Below are 6,082 nucleotides of genomic sequence, written 5' to 3' on the forward strand. Positions count from 1 at the left end.
GCCATTCCTAGTAGCCGACAATTGTCCTACACCCTCTCATGGCATCCCTTCTATCGTTCGGCTAAGATACCGTCAAGGGAATAGGATATTGTAGAGGTTGGGGGGAAACCCTAAGGCTAAACCCCTATCCTCGTCGTCGAGATAAACAAAGTCATCATCCATGAGACCATATGTGCCATCCGTGTAGTCCTGTAAATTTTCTTTTTCATCATAGGTGCCCATGTTTACTAAGAAGGTCACTAGACGCCTATAGTCATCTTGGTCAAAAGGGTAGGCTTGTGCAATGGGAGAAACGCTCTCTACGAAGTATGGATCAGACGTGGTCAAGAGACGTATCAGCCATTCTAACCCCTCAAAATTCCTCTCACATGCTAGCGTACCTATCAAATCCCATTCACATGCAAGCACTGGAAAGACCATGTGAAATATTTGTGAAAAGTAACGAGGGTACCTCTCACCCAAGGCAGGAGTGGATGACTCTAGCGTACTAGCCATATCTGTACACGCAAATAGATGATGGTTAGAGTGCAAATATTACAAGGGTCGTGTTCTTGTGCATAATTTGTTTTTATGATTTGTGTTATGGCTTTTGCTCGTTTACTTTTCTATCTTGTTTTTGTGAGTATAAGGCTTTATATATACATTCCCTAAGATCGGAGATTAAGAGGTCAGGGAGAAAGGTTGAGAGGGAAGCAAGTGAATGATGGATGTCCACAAACACTCCCCCCTTCCTTGGGTAGATCATACCGTTTGAAATGATGTCGTCACCCTTTGAAACCAATTGTTCCAGTTGGTAATAGGTGAGGATTTTTGCCAGTAGTTTTCTATTACCCTAGGTGCCTCGTCAAGTTGCAAGGGTGGTAAGGTACTCTCCCAAGATCGAACTTGAAGTGGTTCATCAGGTGATTCTTGAACACTGGGAGGTGTGGATTCTTTTGTAGCTTCATGGAGGTCCATTACTATAGATGGAGGCTGTGTAGAAGCTTTTACCTCTATGGATGTATTACATGAGGAGCTAGAAGCTTCATGGAACTCCCCCCTTCCTGAGCTAGGTGGAATAAATTGGTTTTGCCTTGGAGCCCAAACTAGCTCTGGACTAGGTGTGTAGCATTCTGTGATCTTTCCCTTCCCACGGTCGGCCATTGGCTTTAGCGTTACACTGTTTGACTCATATGGGTTTGTTGTTGATAGGGAAGGACACATTTTACGTTTAGGTATCCAAATTTGCTCATTTCCATCATAGTAGCCTTGGACTTCTAATAGTTGTTTTGGAATCCATCGTGATTTGGTCTTGACTCTCCTAGGGCGCGCTCTTGGTTTTCCCAGGAAATCTTTTCTTGGAATGGATGGGAGGGTTGAGGTAGTTGGAAGTAAGGCCTTGGGGACCCATTGATATGTACTCTTAGGTCGTGGGTGAGTACTTGCAATATTACTGCTTGCTGCAACTACAAGTGTTGAAGTGTTAGGTTCATGGGTAGCAGGCAAAGACGAGTTAACCACCTTGGCTTGTGAATGTTGGCTATCCGTCAACTTTTCTAGAGTTTGCAACGTAGGTGACTTTGCTTGAATGATAGGGGTAAGAGTTGGTGGTCGCGTCGTGACACTAACAGTATCCCAATCAATAGTGCATTTGGTTGCCAACATCCACATGCGTCCCAGGTTTATGTTGCCTTCCATAGCTCCCGCGGGCATGACTAGAAACCTCTGCACTATGCTTCCATTGTCATAGACAACAGGGGTCTGAAGGACTCCAAGAATAGCATTTTTCTTTTTATTAATGCCCTTGACTTGCATCGTACTCGGGGATAGGGTCGGTTTCCCTAATTGACACCAGACTCCATAGGATAACAAATTGTGTTTAGCTCCCGTATCTAATAAGGCATTGTATAGTACTTTCCCATAGGGGCTATTTAGCTCAATTGGGTATCGTAGGGGTGGCTCAGATTCTAATGAGTCGTCATCTGTGTCCTCGAAAAATGCTTGCGTGATTCCCAGATTAGCCTCTCGTTGGCGTCTAAGACGTTGTTGTCGTTCTCGAGCCTCAACTCTTGCTTGGATTTTTTAAAGCTCTGCTTGTTCCTTGGCAGCCTTCTTTTGATGGATGGCTTGCAACTCTTCCTGGCTTAGAGGATCATAATATCTTTTGAATTTACTCCCATTAAGGAATCCAATGATTTCAACTCCATCTAGAGTCTCCACACGAATGGTACCTTGCGGGGTAATTTCACACACTCGATATGGTCCCTTACCAGCGTATTTCAATTTCTTCTTTTCATTACGTACCCCGTACATAAGAACTTTATCACCAACCTTGATGTCTTTATCCTTTAAATGGCTATCAAACCACTTCTTTCTCCTATCCTTATCCACTAGAGCATTTCGCACAACTAATTGCCTCTCTTCATCTAGCCTTTCCAGGATATATAATCGCTCCACTAAGGGGTTACCATTCCAACTTTCTTGAGAAGCTACTCGAAGACTAGGAATGACAAACTCCCATGGCATAACTGCTTCTTGGCCATACACCATCTTAAACGGTGTGCAATTAATAGCAACTTTATACGCAGTACGATAAGCCCATAAAGCTGATGTAAGCTTTAGGTCCCAATCAGTGCGATGAGCCTCAACTGTCTTTGTCAAAATGGAGATGAGAGTTTTGTTGGTACTCTTCGCTTGGCCATTTGCTTGGGGATAATAGGGTGTAGACTTGTGGTGAGATATCATGAAGTTTGATGTGAGTTCTTTTATTACTTCATTTATAAAATGAGTTCCATTGTCACTCACAAGTTCAAAGGGGCATCCAAAACGTGTGATAATGTTCTCAAAGAGGAACTTAGCTGTTGTTTTTGCATCTGCCTTTCGTGTTGCTTTTGCTTCAGCCCATTTGGTTACATAGTCCGTAGCCACAATGATATATCATGATTGCGTGTTACGTGCAGCCGGACTAATCGGTCCTACAAAGTCTAAGCCCCACTTTTCAAATGGTTGGGTTACCTTGATGGGATGTAGAGGCATCCTATCACTTCTTTGTGGCTTGTTGAAGCGTTGCCATTCATCACATCCCTTTGCAAAAAGTGATGCATCCTTAAACAGAGTGGGCCACCAATAGCCTGACTGTAAGATCTTTCGGGCAGTCAAGTTTCCTGAAAAGTGACCACCAGTTACGCCCATGTGTGCCTCTTGTAGAATATATAAATACTCATCCTCGCGGGCACAGCGTCTAAGAACATCATCTTTTCCTCTCTTATAGAGAGTTCCAGCCAGTAAGCAATAGGGTTCGCATTCCTTGATTAATTTTCGAGCTATATCTTTTCGCAGTTCTTTGGGTGGAAAACCATTAACTAAGAAGTTAACAATCTTTTCACTCCATTCAGGCATTGTCTCAACAATGAACAAAGGAGTATCAGGCAATTCATCATCAACCCCCGTAGGAGCTTCGCCATTAGGGATACGAGATAAATGATCCGCCATGACATGTTTCCTCCCAGGCCTCACAACAACGGTGAAGTCAAACTCAAGAAGAATTAACAACCATCGTGTAATTCGACCTGTGGAACACGGCTTGTTTACCAAATTTAGCAATGCTTGATGATAACATAAAACACAAACTTGGTAGCAAGAAGGTAATAGCGAAATTTCTTTACTGCGTAAATCATAGCTAGACCTTCGTGCTCTGTAGTAGTGTAGTTCATTTCGGCATCATTTAATTGGCGACTTGCAAAGCTAATAGGGTAGTCCAATTTATGTTCTCCTGGTTGAGTTAGAACACACCCAATAGCAAAATTTGATGCATCAATATGCACATGAAAAGGTACATTCCAATCAGGTGTTCGCAGGATTGGAGCACTTGTTAGGGCCTTCTTTAATAACTCATAAGATTGATGACATTCTTCCATCCAGTGAAACTCGATAAGAAGCTTGTACAATGGACACGCTATCTCGGCAAAGTTTAAAATAAACCTTCGATAATAACCAACATGGCCCATAAATCTCTGAACTCCTTTATAGTTAGTAGGTGGTGGCAAATCGGCAATGGCTTTAATCTTACTCTCATCTGTGGATATTCCGTTCTTGGACACTATATGCCCTAGAATGACTCCATGCTTAACCCAAAATTGGCATTTGAAAGGGTTCAATGAGATGCGATAAAATCTGCACCTTTCAAATATTTTTCGTAGATATAACAAATGCTTCTCCCAAGAAGAATAAACACAAAGGTCGTTTAGGAAAGCTTCACAAAACTCCCTTAGAAATTCTTTAAACGCAGTGTTTATTAATCGTTGGAATGTAGCAGGGGCATTCGTTAAGCCAAAATCCATAACACGAAATGCAAACACTCCAAACTCTGTGATAAAAGCAGTTTTAGCTTGGTCCTCTAATGCAATTGTGATTTGATTGTAACCAGAGTACCCATCTAAAAAGCTATAAGCTTCCTTGCCCGCAACTCTTTCAAGCACATGTTCTGAATATGGCAAGGGATAATGATCTCTCCTAGTGGCTGCATTAACTTTCTTGAGGTCCACGCACACTCTTAGTTTCCCATTCTTTTTTGGCACAATGACTATTGGCGAAACCCATTCTGAGTGCTCAATAGGGTATATGAATCCACATTGGATAAGTTTTTCAATCTCCTCTTGTACAATTTTGGCGTACTTAGGATTCATTGGATAGGGTCGTTGCTGGACGGGTTTAGCAGTGTTGATCATGGGAATTGTATGTTGCACCACAGAAGGTGGAACGCCCTTCATGTCATGATATGTCCAAGCAAAGATATCCTTGTATTCCTTGAGGAGCTCCTTAAGTACAGCCTCTTCAGTTTCGGTAAGGTCTTGAGCAATAAAGACTAGTTTAGACTCCTCACCTGGTTCTGCTAATTCTATCTCTTTAACTACCGCTGGACCATCATAGACTCCACTGCTTCCATTGGTAGGTATTCGTTGGGCTTTGGCATACACAACCTTTCGCTCCCCCGTGGTATAAGATTTAAAATGTTCATGAGCCGTATGTAAGTCAGTAGGCTCTTGTCCTGACAGAGACCTTTTTTTTAGTTCTGCCTCCTTTTGTTGTTTTGCTAACTCTCGGTTTTGACGTCTTCTTATAGTTCGACTCAATTTCGGCTCTGTAACCTCCAATTGAGCGAGGTCGATGGGTCACGGGCTGCACCACATGACACTCTGGAGATGTTCACCCCAATTGTCTACTAGCTTTCGATGAGCATCACATGCCCCTAGATAGCTAAGCCATTGTGCAGTAGATCTTTCCTTGTTTATCCTAGCTCTCACATTTGCTCGATATCGACGTCTCTTATTTGACCTTTGTTGCTTGTTAAGGTTTTGATTTTGGTAAATGTTTGAACTCGACTCGCTTGATAGGTCTTCGCTTGTATCTTCTTCACTCTCATATAAATTACCATAGATGGTCGTACTAGACCTTGAGTGTGTAGTTTCTATACTTGGCTCACTCGATGTTTCCTCAGGTTCTGAATCCATTTCTCCCTGAGATTCCTTTTTTGATGTGTATTGGCCTGAAGCCTTTGAGGAATCGTCAGTTTCACTCTCCGGTAGGTGTGCCTCTTTCTTATCATCGGATGTTACATGCGCTACACCTAACATGTTTACTGGTGCAATGTGTGGTATCTCTTCCCCATCTGGTGTTACCCAGGTTGTTCCTCTAGCTCCCCATGTATCTATAGTTGCCGCTAGGTGTACCCAATCGACATTGTCTGACTCAGCCATTCCGGGTAGGATATCCATATAAGGAGAGTTCTTCCCAATATCCGTGTCTTCGTTACACGTGTAACAATACTGTAATGGAGCTGATTGAATTGTTGTGTCTGATCGATTATCAATGATGAATTTATTTCCTAGAGGATGCGTTCGACCACTTAAAAGATCAACTCGAATGACAGAGTCTTGGAGCTATAAGTAGACGTGGTTTTTGGACCAGTCATGCACCATTTTTGCTTCCCTCATGAATGGACGCCCTAAGATCATCTCAAATGACATAGGATGCTTGGAAAAATCCATAACAATGAAAGTCTGCCTTACCTTGTGTCCCAAGACCTTGATCCTGAGATCCTTAA

Source organism: Adiantum capillus-veneris, chromosome 22 (assembly GCF_014529385.1).
Source record: "Adiantum capillus-veneris isolate H3 chromosome 22, ASM1452938v2, whole genome shotgun sequence".
In the NCBI taxonomy this organism is placed as follows: domain Eukaryota; kingdom Viridiplantae; phylum Streptophyta; class Polypodiopsida; order Polypodiales; family Pteridaceae; genus Adiantum; species Adiantum capillus-veneris.